Genomic DNA, 18,242 nt, shown 5'->3' with positions numbered 1-18,242 from the left:
CTTGGTGCACCCAGCCCGCCAGAGTCAGGCTCTGGCGTGAGAATTCTGGGCTGGGCCGCCCACCTGCATGGCCTCCACAAGGGCACCGTAGACAGCCTCAGAAACCGGTCCACCAGAACGGGCGGGCGGGAGGAGGCTGCGGCGCATGCGTGCCTTGCCCCAAGCCTTTTGCTTCCCTCCGTCCCCTGGGTAGGAGAGCCCGCTGCCGCCTCGCTCTCTCCCCCTTTGTCACTCTGTACCCAAGCCGTCTCCTGCCCTGCTGAGCATTTCTCCGAGTCTGGCTCTGCCTCCTGGTGTTCTGCGTGGGTTGTTGCACCTGCCCTTGTCACGTGCCGTGGGACTGGTGCTGCACCTGTGCTAACGGAGTGGCCAGGGCAAGTCCGTCCGCTGCTTCTGCCTGGGGGGCTTGGCAGGCCTTTGCGGCTCTGATGTGCTGAGTGCAGCCCTGCTGCCCCGGGGCCTTGCTCTAAAGCCCGGCCAGCGTGGCCAGACTGCCTGGGCTCATCCCGGCCCTGGCGCTTGCTCCCCGTGGCGTTGGGCAAGGCAGCCCGCCTCTTCTTGGTTGACCCCTCATCTGCAGAAGAGGCTGATGTCAGACCCCGATGTGGGCATGGGGTGCAATCATTTCACTCCAGGCCCTTTGGCACACGGACAGGCATTCCAAGTGCAGACGGCTAAGGCACACAGAGTGGTAATGGAATGTATGCAGAAGGTGAGACAGTGCATACGCCTACACGCATGAGCCTGGGCTGCCCTACATGGAGAAGCATCCATCAGGAGTGGGCAGTGGCCAGTGGGAGCGGGAGACAGAAGGGGCACCTCTGGCCGTGGTCGGAGGTGAAGGAGCCCCTCCCGGGGCTGGCCTCCTTTATGGAGCAGGGGGCATCGGTGCCTCTGCAGACATGTAGCTGCCTGGGAATTACACGCAGTGTAGGGAGCTCAGTTTCCCTCTTCCCATGGCGTCCCCACTTAGGACCCGGATGGAGCACACGCATCCCAGGAAAGGGGACATTTTGATTGATAAGTAAGAGGATAGAATTATACATGGGGGCTTTTGACTTCCAGTTCACCAGACCTAAACTACTGCCTCGCCCACACCAAACCTGCCTTTGGTGAACTCTGTAAAGCATCAACCCGTTGTGGCATAAAGCCACCGCCCATGGTGCTGGCATCCCATGTAGGTGCCAGTTCGAGTCCCAGCTGCTCCACTTCCGATCCAGCTCTCTGCCATGGCCTGGGAAAGCAGTGGGAGATGCCCCAAGTCCTTGGGCCCCTGCACCCACATGGGAGACCTGGATGAAGCTCCTGGTTCCTGGCTTTGGTTTGGCCCAGCCTTGGCTGTTGCAGCCATTTGGGGAGTGAACCAGCAGATGGAAGACCTCTCTGTCTGTCTCTCTGTGTAACTCTGCCTTTCAAATAAATTTATCTTTTTTTAAAAAATCAACCCTCTTGTCACCCCTACCCCCCAGGAGGAATGGAGTGGGAAACAAAGGAGTTGCTTTTGTTTTTTGTGCCTACCGGAGAGGCTGTGGCTGGGGGGCACCTGAGGGCCCTTCTAGCCTTTTCCCCCGAAACCTGGGGCCAGAGAGGGGTGCCTACTCGCCCGGTCACCCTGCCAGCCAGGGCAACCCCACATCACCTTCTTTGCCTTTGACCAAGCTTTTCAGATTTCCATTCAGGGGCCATCACTGTGGCTCAGAGGGTGAAGCAGCTGCTTGCAACATGGCATCGCATGCTGGAGCCCCGGCTGCTCTGCTTCCGATCCAGCCCCCCGCTAATGCGCTGGGAAAGCAGCAGAGGATGGCCCAATGTGGGGTTCCCAGACGGAGCTCCAGGCTCCTGGCTTTGGCTTGGCCCAGACCTGGCTGTCGCAGTCATTCAGGGAGAGAACGAGTGGGTGCAAGATCTCTCTTGCTCTCTCACTCTGCCTCCCCCTTTCAAATACATAAACCTTTTTTGAAAAATTCATTGTTTGGTCTGAGAGACGTAGGAAGTGGTCAGACTTTCTAGAAAAATGTCTCCCCAGGGAAGGGGGGCTCCTGCGGCAGTGCAGTGATTTCCAGTCATTTGGAGGTCAAAGGCGAGGCCAGGGCTGGGCGGACTCTGGCAGGGGAAAGTGAGCGGGCAGACTCGGAGCCCCTGGTCCTGTGCCCGGCTGAGAGCCGAGTGATAGATTTTCAGTGGGGGCCGGCACTGTGGCGCAGTGAGTACAGCTGCTGCCTGCAGTGCCCGTATCCCAGATGAGCGCCAGTGCACGTCCCAGCATCCGTATCCCAGATGAGTGCCAGTTCACGTCCCAGCTGCTCCTGCGGATGCACCTGGGAGAGCAGTGGACGATGACCCGAGGGTTTGGGCCACTGCACCCACGTCGGGGACCCAAATGAAGCTCCTGGCTCCTGGTTTTGGCTCCTGGTTGCAGCCATGGCTGTTGTGTCCATTTGGGGAGTGAACTAGCAGATGGAAGATCTCTCTCTCTCTCTGCTTTTCAAATAAATAAATACATCTTAAAAAAGCAAACCCCTGGTGAGGAGTCTTGCCTCCCCCTGCCTCGGTCTGAAGAAATCGCCTCATTGCAATAGGAAATGGGCAAAGACGACTCCGGAAGCGAGGTGGGGAGCTTTTCGGCCTGAGCGCACATGGCCATGTGTGTACACTGGCCTGGCTGAACCCAGAGTTCTGGAAGCACAGGGAACACGCAGAGCCACGGTGGCTGAACCACAGAACCCCACGCCTCCAGAGGCCCAGACCACCACACCCGTGCCCTCTCCTACGTGTTCGGGAGCCCCTCGGGGGGACCAGAAAAGACCACCAGGAGAGAGGTCACCGGGCTGTGCCAGCTCCACCCACGAGACCTCGCCTAGCACGACTCACGACGTCCACTGCTGCTCGTTCCCATGCTGACCCTTAGCCAGCCAAGAAGGCGTTCTCTGTGGGAACACAAATGGCCCTCCGAAGTGAGCTAGGGGCCTGAGAGTGAGACGCAAATGGTGCTTGGACAACAAGTCCGTGTTATTGTGCTACTTGCCAATCCAGATTCCCCCAGATTCCCAGCGGTCTGCAGGGATAACCAGAGGCCACTGGCCCCACAGCACCCCCTACTGGGGCCCAGCACAGCGGGCAGAGGCGCCTGAGCATCCTCAGAGAGGGTCAGCCAGAGGGGACAAGGCCAGGTCTGAGTGGACAGCCTTTCGCAGGCAGGGAGGCTGAAGGAGCCGGGGCCTCTGGCTGGCCTCTGCGCACGCCTTCCCCCGGGGCAGCGTCCGGTCCCTCCCACTCTCATCCCACACCTCCTGGATTACAGCTGACTGGGACGGAGAACAAGCCAAGCCTGGGTTTGAGGTCTGGGCGGGATGCCTGGCTCGGAGGCAGGCAGCTGGGTGGTTGTTGGCTCCAGGCTGGGACCAGTGTGAGAACGGCAGAGGGGCAGCCTCCAAAGGATCCTGCACAGGCCTGGAGCGGGAGCAGGACTGCTCCCCAGAGTGGACCTGCGATCTGAGTCCACCGGTGTCTGATCTCCAGATGGGAGCTGCACAGGAACCCAGGATGCGGGGGGGGGGGGGGGGGCCTGTCGACTCTCTCAGGTGAGGCTGTAGACTTCCTGGCCCTAGGAGGAGTTCCTTCTTCTCGCCACCTCGTCCTAATATCACAGACCTCACCAGAGATAACCGAGTCTCCTCCCCATGCCAGCATCCCAGGTACTAAACCAGGTCACTCCACTTCCCATCCCCGGCCGTGTGCTGATCCCTCCCCTGTGCAGCGGCAGGCAGGTGCATGTCCTAAAAGAAGGACCCTGCCGGCCAAGAGTAGCAGTGGATCCCAGTGACCCAGAGCAGGGCCAGAGCTCAAAGGGATGGGTTGAGTCAGATGCCCAGGGTGTGCCTGTGTGCAGGCAGCCATGGCGAGCACACGGACTGGACCCTGATCCAGAGACCTCCCAGCAGAGGGGGTGATGGTGGGTGAAGCCAACGCGCCAGGGTTGAGCCAGACAGGCCTGGGTCTGTGTGACCCCCAGTAAGGCACATCACCTCTTGGGGCTTGGTGTTCCCATCTGAGAAATGGGGGGGGGGGGTGATGACAGGACAGATAAAAGTGTTCGGAACAGCATCCCAAGGGACTTCAGTGGGCGTGGAGCCACGGGAGGGAGAAGCCCACAGCTCTTCCCCAGGCTCTGCCCCAGGACTGCCTGCCCCTGGGTCCTCCTCGCTGCCCCTGGCTTGGAGCTGAGCTGACGGCAGCTCCCGGCTGCCTGGGGCGCTCTGGCAGAGGCCTTGGTCCTAGGAGGGGGAAGCAGGGGGAGCTGGGCTCCCCCAGGAATGAAGGAACCTGACACACCCTCCGTTCATGGAAAGGGCAGGAACAGAGCAGCAAGCAGGCGGCCACACGGGTCCCCAGCCCTTCCTGATGAGCTGAGCGAATCCTCAGGACGCTATGGGGGTTAAACGGTCACTATTTCCGCCTTACAGGGGAACACGCTGGGATTTAGAAGCTAAGCGCCCGCTCCTGCGCTGGGTTTGGCCGTCCAATCCCAAACCTGTGTGCTTTCACCGAACGCCAAGGCGGCAGGGGCGGCAGGAAGAGCCGACCTCAGCAGTCCACGGCCGCTCTACCGGGAAGAGGCAGCGTGAGCCTCACCTTTCCTTTTAAGCTCGTGGCATCGGTGAACTACGTTAGATTTTATGCATTTGAGAGGGAGAAGCGAGAGCGAGAGGGACAGTGCTCCCATCCACTGGGTCACTACCCACACAGCTGCAGTGGCTGGGGCAGGGCCAGGGCTAGAGGCAGGAGCCAGAAACAGTCCAGGGGTGTCACGTGGGTGGCAGGAACCCAATGCCTGAGCCGTCACCACGGCCTCCCAGAGGGCACACTGACAGGAAGCTGGAGTCCGAGGTGGGGCCAGGAATCGAACCCAGGCACTCGGGGGTGGGAAACGGGCACCCTAACCCCTAGGCTGAAGGCCGGCTCAGCCTTTGTCAGCCTTTGCTGTCTCGAGGCCAGGCAGGAGCTCCTATCCCAGGCCTCCTTTCCCAGCGTGGAGAGAGCTGAGGGTTGGGGTTTGGGGGGAGGGCAGGGGACGGCCATGCTGCTGGAGCAGTCTGTGTCGGGAGCCGGACAAGAGACAGCCCTCCAGGTTCCGGCCCAGCAACGGCCTCTGGGGGCTACCCAGCCTTCTGCAGCTGCAGAACCAGGGCTGGGAGGGGCCAGGGGAGCATCAGAGGAGGCCACTCCAGCAGGGAGGGGGAACAGAGCCATAGGGTGACCCAGCAACCGGGACAGCCAGCTCTGAGGAGCAGTGGGGCGGCAGAGACCTCAGCCTTGTTCATCACAACCTGGCCTGGGAACACTTCCCCAGAATAAGCAAATGGCCAGAACTCACAGGCGAAGGCGGGGATGAGCGGCAGGCTGTGGCCCAGCGGATGTCAGCAGCGGTCCCTCCTCTCTCAAGCCCACCTCGCAATCTGGAAGCCACGGGGCTATTTTGTTCAGCTCAACTGTCCGTTGCCTTTGCCAGCTTACCCTCTGGCACCCTGTGGTCCTGGGAGGAGTGACCCTCCGAAGCCACGTCTCTGCTCTTTACCTAGAAAGTGGAGAGCACTGCAAGCCAAACAATAATTTACACGCTTACAGTCAGAAGAGAATGCTTGCACTTGGCAAATCTGCACTCTAAACAAACACTTCCTGCGCTTAGGCGAAGTGGGGATGGCACGAAGGAGGTTAAGCAAACCCCACAGAGCTCAGAAAATGAGCAGCAGCCTTGGCTCAGGAGACCGAACCTCTGCAGGTCCTGCAACCGCAGGTCCCCAGAGATGATCCGATGAAACCCATTTACACACGCAGCCCTTGAACTGTCCTCTCTCTCCCGCTCACTCCTCGGACGGAAGAGCTTGTCGCGCTCCGTACGCTCCTTCATGCTCCCACTTCTTCAGTGGGAAAGCTGGCTTTTCTTTCTCTCTCTTTTTAAAAGATTTATTTATTTGAAAGGCAGAGTTACAGGAAGAGAAAGAGAGGGAGAGAGAAATCACTCCCCAAATGGCCACCATGGCTGGCGGGGAGGGGACGAAGCCAGGAGCAAGGAGCTTCCTGCGTGTCTCCCACCTGCGCACAGGGCCCAGGCACTCGGGCATCTGCCGCTGCTTTCTCAGATGCACAAGCAGGGAGTTCAGCTGGAAGTGGAGCAGCCAGGACTTGAAACAGGGCCCACAGGGAATGCAGGCCGTGGCTTAACCTGCCGTGCCACGAGCTGCCTGCTGGCCCCTACCTTCTCTCCTCTCTCTCTCTCTCAGAATCTTCCATCCACTGGTTGAACCCAGGGTGCCAAGCTTCTCTTTGGGGCCCCTTGCCCAAGCACTGGGTCTCGTCTGTCCTCAGGAACACAGCCCAGCCCCTCCAGAGGTCTCCGTGCTCCTTCCAGGAGGGCTGGCCCGAGCCGGCCTCCAGCACCTGTGCATCAGGCCTGCCAGACCCCGCTCCTCCACTCCCGCTGCAGCCCCCGCGGCCCTCAGCACAGAACTCGCATCCCACCAAGCCTGGAGCAGCCCGGCTGGGCCTGCCTGTCTGCCCTGACTCACGGCAGGCCTCCGCTCCACACCGAGCCGTCCTCTCCTTACCCCCACCCTGTCTGCACCTCTCGGGGTCGAGTCCACAGCCCCCAACCACAGCTCCAGAGAGCATCGTAGAAGCCAGGGCCTGCGTGCCAGAGCCCCTTCCCTGCACTGTCGCCGTCTGTCTGCCTGTCCGGCAGAACGGCAGCCCACGCATGCAGTGGGAGTTCCCGACTGTGTGCCCCGCGCAGGAGGGGGCGGGGGACACTCTAAAGTTACTTTTCCTGGCCAGCTCCTCGCCCCCCACCCCCTCACTTCCACTGCCGCCCTCAGGACTGTCATTGCCCTGCCTAGGGCAAGGGGCGTGCCAGAACCCCTGCGTGGCGCGTCCCAGGCCCCTGCAGGGAGCGCCCAGGTCCGCCCCGGCCCTGGAGAGCCGGGGAACGCCGCGCGTTGGTCTCGCTCCAGCACGGAAGGGGTTAAGCCCCGTCTCCCCCCTCCCACCACCACCACCCCCAAGGCGAGGGGCGAGTCCGGCCCGGGCCCTGTTTACCGCGCTGCGCGCGCCGCGGGCCCTGGGAGAGGCGTTGCCGCGGTAACCGGCCCGGCGCCCGCCAGCTGCGGATTAGCTCACTGGAGCCGGCGCGCGGGTCGGAGGAGGGGGCGCGCGTCACGCAGACGGGAGCGCGCGCCGCGGGGACCCCAGGGCTCGCCGGCGGCCGGGCCAGGCCCGGCGGACAAAGGCGCGAGGGCGGCGGCCCATGGCGCCCCCGGCCCCCGGCGCCCCGGCGCGCGCGGGCGCCCCCGAGATGCGCCCCGGAGCCCGCGGAGCCGCCGCCCGCGGAGAGGTGAGGCCGGGCCCGGGGCAGCGCGCGGCCAGCGGGAGTGGAGCGGGAATCGGGGAGGGGACGCCCAGGGGCAGAGGGGACGCGGGGCGGGCCGGGGGGACCCCGGCGCGGAGCCCCCCGAGGCCGCGCTCGGGAACCCGCCGGCGCCCAGAACCCGAGCACCCGGACCGCGCTCCCCAGCACGGGGGTCGGAGTTGGCAGTGTTGGGAAGCAGGAAGTTGCAGATCTCCGAGCGGTCCTGCTTCTCCCAGTTTTCCCCCAAGGACGGAGTTGGGAGCAGCTGGAGCCCGGGACGTCCCTAACTCCACAGCATATTTAGGGGCGCCCCAGAGGACTGGGCTCGGGCCGCGGAGCGGGGACAGGCAGCGAGGCAGTGCCCCCCACCCCAAGGGGGCGGGAAAGTGGGCTGCGGCTGGGGCCAGGGGGTGGTCGTGGGGCAGCGCACGTAAAAGAGCCGGCCCCCTCCTCCTCGCCTCTGGAGACTGAGGGGGGCAGGACTGTGGGGTGGGCAGCCTGGAGGGGGCTGCCTTCGGAGAGGAAGGTCCAGGACAGAGGGGCTTTGAGGCAGGGTAATGGAGTGGCCGCGAGGGCTGGTGTGGAGGAGTCCAGGCCTGCCCGGGCCCCCTGTTCACACACAGACAATTCTCCAGGCTTGAGGGACCCAGGGTCAGGAGGAGCTCTCCCAGGAACTCCCCATCCTAGCTGGGTAGGCAAAGATGGAAACCTGTCCAGGTTGGCCTCGGGTTGGCGGGGCTCCCAACTGCAGGTGACCCGGGACTGAGTCCAGAAACCTCTTCATGGAGAAAACTAAGTAGGTGAGAGGTTACCCCCCCCCCCCCCAGTCTCCGAGAGAGCAGGGGAGAGGCGCGTGTGGGGAGAGTTCCTGGTGCCTGCAGTGTGCAGGTGTGTAGGGGTGGGGCTGGGTGGGCGGGGGGGGGGGGGAGGGCTGTGTGAGAGGCAGGGGTGATGGGGACAGCTGAGTGTCTTCGCCCACTCTGCCTGCTGGGTGGAGGCTCGGGGCTTTGCGGCCCCCGGGCCGGAGCCCCCATGGGTGAGAGAGATGCTGGTGGCAGGATTCCAGGGTCGAGACGTAGGATCTGGTGACGGGTTTGGGCTCGGGGTGAGCTTAGTCCGAAGCCAGCGATGAAAGTGCCCAGGAGACAAAGCAGCGGGAGTGGACGTTTGAATGGCTTGCACTGAGCAGATTACAACACTTGGACCATGAACTTGGCTCCCAGTCTTCTGGCAGCTCAGGGACAAACAAAAATACTCTAGATTGCATAGTTTGGGATTTTGGACAACAGAAAGCATACAAATTAATTTCCAGAGGAAGATTTTTCCTGGAATTGAACTCAGCTGGGAATTTATCACATGGAACTTGATGTAAGGACTGGGGAGTCACCTGGGGAGGGGGCATCTTCGTTGTGTAAGCAAAACGGAGCCATAGATAAGACAAAAAAACCTTCCTTGTCAGGGTTACCAGGGATGGGGAGGTTCAGCGCATGCGCCTGTCCCTGTGCACCGTCTTCCCGGGGGACAAGGGGACTCACAGCATGGTGACTGCGCCTGTGTTTCCGTGCAGCCTGGGGTGTCTGCTCAGGGTGTGGGCAGCTGGGGCCCCAGGGAAGCCTGTGGGGGAGTCAGCGGCCCCTCCTGCAGGGGCTCTTTCCCTGCACGTAGCTAAGCGTGCAGCGTGCCCAGCCCTGAGGGGAATAGGCCACAGGTGCCTGGGCTGAGCCGCTGGTGCTGCAGTGTGTGCTGGACACAGTGACCAGCAGAGGCGCAAGGGGCGCGTTCACATTGGCGGGTGCACGTCCCAGGGTGGTGCGGGTCTTCCTGTCCCCACACCTGAAGTGGAGTCTGCCTTCAAGAGGGTAGAACTCAGGAGCCTGAAGTCTGTCCCCCGGGGGGACCTGGGAAGTTGCAGAGGAGCAAGGAGTGGGCGCCGAGAGCTGGGAGGGCTGCATGCTGCGTCCCTGTGGGGTCTGCAGACTCTGGCCACGCCTTGCGTAGGTGCCCGCTCCCCCATTTCTTGCCAACTCTAACTTTCTCAGCATTGACCAGGAGTGGGGATTCTATCTCCATTATTCATAACATTTCTTAATATTTTCAACTGGGGGTGTACGGGGTGGGGGCTGGGCCCCCTCTAGGCCAGTTCAGTCAAAATCTCTGAGCGTGCGTCCTGGGATGTGCTCAGTGGGTTAGGCCACTGCTTGCAGTGCCCACGTCCCATATCAGAGCGCAAGCTTGGGAGTCCCGGCTGCTCTGCTTCCAGCCCCACTCCCTGCTAACATGCCCGGGAAGGCAGCAGAGGATGGCTCCAGTGCCTGGGCCCCTGCCGCCCCAGGCTCCTGGCCCAGACCTGGCCCGTGCAGCCATTTGAGGAGTGAACCAGCAGGTGGGAGATCTGTGCGTCTCTGTCTCTGCCTGTTGGGTAGATCATACTCCTCTGAGATGGGGCCGTGAACACCAGTCCTCAGATGAGGCTTAGGTACAGCCACCATCGGCCTGGAGAACTCATCACAGGGAGGGACAGGAACTTCGGATTCCGGAAGTCTCGTGGAAGAGGGGCGCTCGGGCTGCCTCACAGGTAGTGGGGAGCGGCCAGGATTGGCTCTGCTCGTGCCTCGCGTTCCCCCGGGCTCCCGTGCCCCTCTTGGTCTCGTTGCCTCTCCGCTGAGGTGTTTGCCAGGCCTCCGTTTCTCCTGCCGTCACCGTGTTAAGACCAAGGTTAAAAGTTCCCTTCTTGGGGCCAGTGCTGTGACAGAGCTGGTAAAACTGCTACCCGTAGCGCCCTTATCCCATGTGGTTCCACTTCTGATCCAGCTCCCTGCTATGGCCTGGGAAAGCAGCAGGAGATGGCCCAAGTCCTTGGGCCCCTGCACCCGCGTGGGAGACCCAGAAGAAGCTCCTGGCTCCTGGCTTCAGCCTGGCCCAGTGAACCGGTAGTTTGAAGATCTCTCGCTGTGCTTCTCTCTCTCCCTCTCTATAACTCTGCCTCAAATATATTTATAAAAAAGGAGTTCCTTTCTGGACTCTGCCCTGGGCTGGTGTTTCTTCGAGAGACTCTAGTGAAACTTTTTCTCCCTTCGATTTTCCATTCATTTATTTTAAAGGTAGAGAGAGGGAGACAGAGGCAGATCTCTCCCCATTGAGTCCCTCGCAGGCTCACCCTTAAATCATAGGCAACAAACAAGTCAGCGCTTGGAACCCAGGCAGGTGATTCGCTCAGTTCTGTGCACTTGATGTTCGGAAGGCGAGCGGCCTGTCGGGGAGCCAGCAGCCTTTCGCCCTGCTGTCCACATCAGTCTGGTTTGGACAGAGAGGAATCCCTTCAGCTCGCAGTGGGCCTGGAAGTAGAGCCCCTTTGCCAGCTGGGGCCCAGCATGGCTGCCTTGTGTGTGGCTTGTCTTGCAGCCCAGCGGGGGGAAGAGAGGACCTGGCCTTCGGGAAGGCAGGGGGTCGCCCTTGAGCAGGGCAGGGGAGAGGTTAACTGTGACCTTCCTCAGAGGTGGGCTGGGCTCCCCTCAGAAGGTGGCCGGGGTGGGCATGGAGCTGGACCCCGGGGCTGTGACCCCGCTCTTCCCAGGGTGCTGGGCCTTCCGCGGACTGTGGCTCTTGTCTGAAGGGCTTCTCAGAGCAGTTCAGGCCATGTCAAATGCAGCCTTTTGTTTTCTTAAAAAAGTGTCCTTTGCAAGTTTGACATTTAGTTATATACGGGTATACTGTGAAAGTTCTGTTCGTTGCAAAACACTGAAGCAGTGCATGAAGGGAGAAGGTTTGCCGTGCTGCCCTGTTAGAAGCCGCTCACTGGTCAGTGTGCACAGAGTCCCCCTCCACGTACTTACATACGCCGTGCTGCTCACTTGTCCGTACAAGGGTGGACGCGCGCTGAGCCAACTGCCCTGCAGCGTTCTGTGATGGTTCCATGTGACACCCGAGGGCCTGCTCTTTCACACTTGCCTTTAAAAAAATTATTCTGAGAGGCAGCACCCCCACCCACTGATTCACTTCCCAAATGTCTGCAACCACGACGTGGGCTGGGCTGGAGCCAGGAGCAGGAACTCAGTCAGGGTCTCTCGCATGGGTGGCAGAGCCCCACTGGATTCAACACCTCTTCCCCCAGGGTGTGTGCGTGTGCAGCAAGTCCTCACCTCCTCCTCCCAGGTGTGTGAACAGGAAGTCCTCACCTCCTCCTCCCAGGGTGTGAACAGGAAGTCCTCACCTCCTCCTCCCAGGGTGTGAACAGGAAGTCCTCACCTCCTCCTCCCAGGGTGTGAACAGGAAGTCCTCACCTCCTCCTCCCAGGGTGTGAGCAGGAAGTCCTCACCTCCTCCTCCCAGGGTGTGAGCAGGAAGTCCTCACCTCCTCCTCCCAGGGTGTGAACAGGAAGTCCTCACCTCCTCCTCCCAGGGTGTGAACAGGAAGTCCTCACCTCCTCCTCCCAGGGTGTGAACAGGAAGTCCTCACCTCTTCCTCCCAGGGTGTGAATGGGAAGTCCTCACCTCCTTCTCCCAGGGTGTGTGAACAGGAAGTCCTCACCTCCTCCTCCCAGGGTGTGAACAGGAAGTCCTCACCTCCTCCTCCCAGGGTGTGAATGGGAAGTCCTCACCTCCTCCTCCAGGGTGTGAACAGGAAGTCCTCACCTCCTCCTCCCAGGGTGTGAACAGGAAGTCCTCCCCTCTTCCCCCAGGGTGTGAGCAGGAAGTCCTCACCTCCTCCTCCCAGGATGTGAACAGGAAGTCCTCACCTCTTCCTCCCAGGGTGTGAACAGGAAGTCCTCCCCTCTTCCCCCAGGGTGTGTGAACAGGAAGTCCTCCCCTCCTCCTCCAGGGTGTGAGCAGGAAGTCCTCACCTCCTCCTCCCAGGGTGTGTGAACAGGAAGTGCTCCCCTCTTCCTCCAGGATGTGTGAACAGCAAGTCCTCACCTCCTCCTCCCAGGGTGTGAACAGGAAGTGCTCACCTCCTCCTCCCAGGGTGTGTGAACAGGAAGTCCTCCCCTCTTCCTCCCAGGGTGTGTGAACAGGAAGTCCTCACCTCTTCCTCCAGGATGTGTGAACAGGAAGTCCTCACCTCCTCCTCCCAGGGTGTGAACAGGAAGTCCTCACCTCCTCCTCTCAGGTGTGTGAACAGGAAGTCCTCACCTCCTCCCAGGGTGTGAACAGGAAGTCCTCACCTCCTCCTCCCAGGTGTGTGAGCAGGAAGTCCTCACCTCCTCCTCCCAGGGTGTGAACAGGAAGTCCTCACCTCTTCCTCCCAGGGTGTGAACGGGAAGTCCTCACCTCCTCCTCCCAGGGTGTGTGAACAGGAAGTCCTCACCTCCTCCTCCCAGGGTGTGAACAGGAAGTCCTCACCTCCTCCTCCCAGGGTGTGAACAGGAAGTCCTCACCTCCTCCTCCCAGGGTGTGAACAGGAAGTCCTCACCTCCTCCTCCCAGGGTGTGAACAGGAAGTCCTCCCCTCCTCCTCCCAGGGTGTGAACAGGAAGTCCTCCCCTCTTCCCCCAGGGTGTGTGCGTGTGCAGCAAGTCCTCACCTCTTTCTCCCAGGGTGTGTGAACAGGAAGTCCTCACCTCTTCCTCCAGGGTGTGAACAGGAAGTCCTCACCTCCTCCTCCCAGGGTGTGAACAGCAAGTCCTCCCCTCCTCCTCCAGGGTGTGAACAGCAAGTCCTCCCCTCCTCCTCCCAGGGTGTGTGAACAGGAAGTCCTCACCTCCTCCTCCCAGGGTGTGTGAACAGCAAGTCCTCCCCTCCTCCTCCCAGGGTGTGAACAGGAAGTCCTCACCTCCTCCTCCCAGGTGTGTGAACAGGAAGTCCTCACCTCCTCCTCCAGGGTGTGAACAGGAAGTCCTCACCTCCTCCTCCCAGGGTGTGAACAGGAAGTCCTCACCTCCTCCTCCCAGGGTGTGTGAACAGGAAGTCCTCACCTCTTCCTCCAGGGTGTGAACAGGAAGTCCTCACCTCTTCCCCCAGGGTGTGTGCGTGTGCAGCAAGTCCTCACCTCCTCCTCCCAGGATGTGTGAACAGGAAGTCCTCACCTCCTCCTCCCAGGTGTGTGAACAGGAAGTCCTCACCTCCTTCCAGGGTGTGAACAGGAAGTCCTCCCCTCTTCCCCCAGGGTGTGTGTGTGTGCAGCAAGTCCTCACCTCCTCCTCTCAGGTGTGTGAGCAGGAAGTCCTCACCTCTTCCTCCAGGATGTGTGAACAGGAAGTCCTCACCTCTTCCTCCAGGGTGTGAACCGGAAGTCCTCACCTCTTCCCCCAGGGTGTGTGTGTGTGCAGGAAGTCCTCACCTCCTCCTCCCAGGGTGTGAACAGGAAGTCCTCACCTCCTCCTCCCAGGGTGTGAACAGGAAGTCCTCACCTCCTCCTCCCAGGATGTGAACAGGAAGTCCTCACCTCCTCCTCCCAGGATGTGAACAGGAAGTCCTCACCTCTTCCTCCAGGGTGTGTGAGCAGGAAGTCCTCACCTCTTCCTCCAGGGTGTGTGAACAGGAAGTCCTCACCTCTTCCTCCAGGATGTGTGAACAGGAAGTCCTCCCCTCTTCCTCCCAGGGTGTGTGAACAGGAAGTCCTCACCTCCTCCCAGGGTGTGTGAACAGGAAGTCCTCACCTCCTCCTCCCAGGGTGTGAACAGGAAGTCCTCACCTCCTCCTCCCAGGGTGTGAATGGGAAGTCCTCACCTCCTCCTCCAGGGTGTGAACAGGAAGTCCTCACCTCCTCCTCCCAGGGTGTGAACAGGAAGTCCTCACCTCCTCCTCCCAGGGTGTGAACAGGAAGTCCTCACCTCCTCCTCCCAGGGTGTGTGAACAGGAAGTCCTCACCTCCTCCTCCCAGGGTGTGTGAACGGGAAGTCCTCACCTCTTTCTCCCAGGGTGTGTGAACAGGAAGTCCTCACCTCCTCCTCCAGGGTGTGAACAGGAAGTCCTCACCTCCTCCTCCCAGGGTGTGTGAACAGGAAGTCCTCACCTCCTCCTCCAGGGTGTGAACAGGAAGTCCTCACCTCTTCCTCCCAGGGTGTGTGAACAGGAAGTCCTCACCTCCTCCTCCCAGGGTGTGTGAACAGGAAGTCCTCACCTCCTCCTCCCAGGGTGTGTGAACAGGAAGTCCTCATCTCCTCCTCTCAGGGTGTGTGAACAGGAAGTCCTCACCTCCTCCTCCCAGGGTGTGTGAACAGGAAGTCCTCACCTCCTCCTCCCAGGGTGTGAACAGGAAGTTCTCACCTCCTCCCAGGGTGTGAACAGGAAGTCCTCACCTCCTCCTCCCAGGGTGTGTGAACAGGAAGTCCTCACCTCCTCCTCCCAGGGTGTGTGAACAGGAAGTCCTCACCTCCTCCTCCCAGGGTGTGTGAACAGGAAGTCCTCACCTCCTCCTCCCAGGGTGTGAACAGGAAGTCCTCACCTCCTCCTCCCAGGGTGTGAACAGGAATTCCTCACCTCCTCCTCCCAGGGTGTGTGAATAGGAAGTCTTCCCCTCTTCTTCTCAGGGTGTGTGATCAGAAAGTTGTCACCTCTTCTTATTTTATTTGACACGTGGAGTTATAGTCAGTGAGAGGTAAAGACAGAGAAAAAGGTCTTCCTTCCATTGGTTCACTTTCCAAATGGCCACAACAGCCTGAACTCTGCTGTTCCGAAGCCAGGAGCTTCTTACAAGTCTCTCATGTGGGTGCAGGGGCCCAAGGCCTTGGGCCATCTTCTGCTTTCCCAGGCCTTACCAGAGAGGTGGATCGGAAGAGGAGCAGCCAGGACTAGAATTGGTGCCCATATGGGATGCCGACACCACAGGCAGAGGATTAACCCACTGTGCCACGTGCCGGCCCCACAATTCATTATTTTGAGTTTTGGTAAATTTTAAAAGATAACATGTTAAAGTTGGCATTTCGGAGAGATTTTAAAGTATCTTTTGTAGCTTGGCATCCGGCAAGTCTCTGCTTGGTCTCTTGCTGTTGGTTTTCTGCCCCATGACCTTAGTCACTCACAACCACAATTTCATTTATTGTGTAGACTGAGATCCAACTGGGCTGGGGTGGGGGTGACCCCATAGAGCCCCCCAGTGAGTGATCCGCTGTGCCCCCTGCCCAAGCTGTGCGTGCCTCCCTGCTTCTCTGAAGAAGCAGTAAGGGGAACTTGACTTGCCCCTGCGTTTTGTACTGGTCTGCTGTGGGTGGTGGACAGGGTAACCTCATGTACAGACTGGGGTAGTTATAGAACTAGGGAGATGGTGCCAGTAATGTCATGACCTGGTGTGCCAGGCCTGGCCTGGACTGCCCCGGCGAACCAGCTCGCGTCCACACTGGCAGGGGCCGGGAGCTGGCCGTGGCCGTCCAGCTTCCTTGCTGGCGAGGCCTGGGTGATTCTGTAGCCTCCCTCGGTCTCGTGGCCTTCCTTAGCCTGCGTAGAGTCGGGGCCTGAGTCTGGGGACGGGCAGCAGGTGCGCAGCCTGTGAACCTGTTTCCACCTGCGGAGCCGCAGGGCACAGCACGGCATTCTCTTCCCAGCTCACCCTGGAGAAGCGGTGGCCGTTCCCCTCCACGAGAGGCTGGAGCAGCCCTCTCCCGTGCCTCCACGTGTGCTCCACGAGCTCAGGAGACACAGGCTCAGCCTCCCCAGGGGACCACGTCGAGGCGTTCGCTTGTCCGGGATCGCGCCGCCAGTCGCAATGAAGAGCGACCTCACGGAGCAGGGGGAAGTAGCTGGGGGAAAAGCCGTCTGCTCTGGTTTGGTTACTGGGCAGGAGCGACTAGGCAGTCTCAGAGCCAGAGCCTGCGCCCGTGTGCTCGGGGGGAGGCCACGGGGGGAGGGTGGGACCGGGACGACGGAGCTCCCCGCACAGCTTTCCCCACGCCCCCTGCTGTCCTGCCAGGGGACTCTTGGGGACGCAGAGGGGCTCTGGGCTTAGAAAAGAGGTGAGATTTGTTCAGCTTCTGATTGAGGCATGTGGCTATCCAACCACAAGTACAGTCCCCTGGCATCTTGCAGCCACTGTCACCGTTAACATCTGATCCATCTCATGAGCTGCGTTTGCGACAGTCCACACACACACACACACACACTCGGGCTCCCAGGACATCAAAAGGCCACCAGTGCTCTCTGTTCACCCCCAGCTGACTGACGCAGCTGATGGGGTGGGAAAGGTCGGAGGGGCCGAGCTGCTTCTGGCCTCTCAGAGCAGCCGGACCCAGATGCCAGCAGCGCAGAGGCCGAGTCAGGGACGCCCCTTATCCCAGACTCTCTTTCCCTCCCGTGAACATAGCACAGCCAGGGTTCCTGGCGTGGGGCTGCTGCTGAGTACACGCGGCCCTGGGGCTCGGGCCGCCAGAGGACTGGAGGAAAAGAGAAAGAACGCTCCCTTCGGGGCGACGAGAGAGAGAGAGCAGGTGGAGACTCCCCCGAGTCAGAGCCACACGTTCCTTCCCCACACCCTGGAATCTGGCTTCCCAGCCTGTGACCACTGCTGGAACCGTGTCCCAGGTCCTAAGGTGAATGCAGCGCCAGTTCGCTGTGCTCATGGCTCCTGGTCCTACTCGTGCACTCGACACCTCTTCCTCCTGCAGAAAAAGGTCCACTTGAAACTGGTGTGCTCCGGCACGGCCACGCCCCGGCACGGCCACGCCCCAGCACGGCCACGCCCCGGCATGGCCATGCTCTGACACGGCCATGCTCCAGATGTGGCCATGCTCTGACACGGCCACGCCCCGGCACGGCCATGCTCCCAACGCGGCCATGCTCTGACACGGCCACGCCCCAGCACGGCCATGTCCCGGCACGGCCATGCTCCCGATGTGGCCATGCTCTGACACAGCCATGCCCCAACACGGCCACGCCCCGGCACGGCCACGCCCCAACACGGCCATGCTCCCAACGCGGCCATGCTCTGACACAGCCACGCCCCGGCACGGCCATGCTCTGACACGACCACGCCCCGGCACGGCCATGCTCTGACACGGCCACGCCCCGGCACGGCCATGCTCCCGATGTGGCCATGCTCCGACATGGCCATGCCCCGACACGGCCACGCCCCGGTACGGCCATGCTCTGACACGGCCATGCTCCCAACGCGGCCATGCTCTGACACGGCCACGCCCCGGCACGGCCATGCTCCCGACGCGGCCATGCCCCGGCACGGCCATGCTCCCAACGCGGCCATGCTCCCGATGCGGCCATGCTCTGACACGGCCATGCCCTGGCACGGCCATGCTCCAACACAGCCATGCCCCGACACAGCCATGCTCCCGACGCGGCCATGCCCCGACATGGCCATGCTCCAACGCGGCCATGCCCCGACACGGCCATGCCCCGACACGGCCATGCTCCGACACAGCCATGCCCCGACACGGCCATGCCCCGACACAGCCATGCTCCCAACACGGCCATGCTCCAACGCGGCCATGCCCCGACACGGCCATGCCCCGACACGGCCATGCCACGTGTCAGCCTGCTGAAGTGTTTCCGTACTCTAAGCCTCCCGAGTTCTCCACTTGCAGGGAACTCCCCAAGATCCAGCCGTTTAAGGGTGAACAGTAAGGCCATCTGACCACTGGCCCCCATGCCACACCCCTCTTACCTGATTGGAATACTGCCCCTTCACCTTGGAGCAGAAGTAGTTTTTGTTTTGTTTTTGTAAGGGCCATTGGGATAAATAACAACATTCACAGGCTATATGAAATGGTTAACTAAAAATTAGCCCGCCGTTGCCTTGGTGAGCCAGATGAAATGGTCTCACAGGTGGGCATTGGCCACCCCTGCCTTAGACACCTTGCTGATTTGGTTTCCTAATTGTCTTTCAAAGAAGCGCCCCTGGCTGGTAACAGGTGTTCCCTTTCGGCTACTGTTTGTGTGACAGTCGCGGTAGACCATGCC

The 18,242-nt window shown here is 60.9% G+C and overlaps 1 protein-coding gene across 3 annotated transcripts in view; it reads left to right on the top strand.

Moving 5' to 3' along the window:
• Positions 1-18,242, top strand: part of DENND2A (DENN domain containing 2A) — a 125,826-nt gene that overhangs the window by 7,715 nt on the left and 99,869 nt on the right. The window contains exon 1 of one of the 3 annotated variants that reach the window (XM_062186454.1): positions 7,320-7,387. The exons of 1 other annotated variant lie outside the window; for it this stretch is intronic. The gene's annotated coding sequence lies outside the window, so the exon portion shown is untranslated. Of the gene's footprint in view, positions 1-7,319; positions 7,388-18,242 lie in introns of those variants that run through there. One more of the 3 variants, XM_062186095.1, reaches the window with a different exon arrangement.

The sequence above is a fragment of the Lepus europaeus genome, chromosome 1 (assembly GCF_033115175.1).
Source record: "Lepus europaeus isolate LE1 chromosome 1, mLepTim1.pri, whole genome shotgun sequence".
In the NCBI taxonomy this organism is placed as follows: Eukaryota; Metazoa; Chordata; class Mammalia; order Lagomorpha; family Leporidae; genus Lepus; species Lepus europaeus.
Note: the sequence above shows the minus strand (reverse complement) of the source record. Positions and strands in the feature narration are given on the sequence as shown.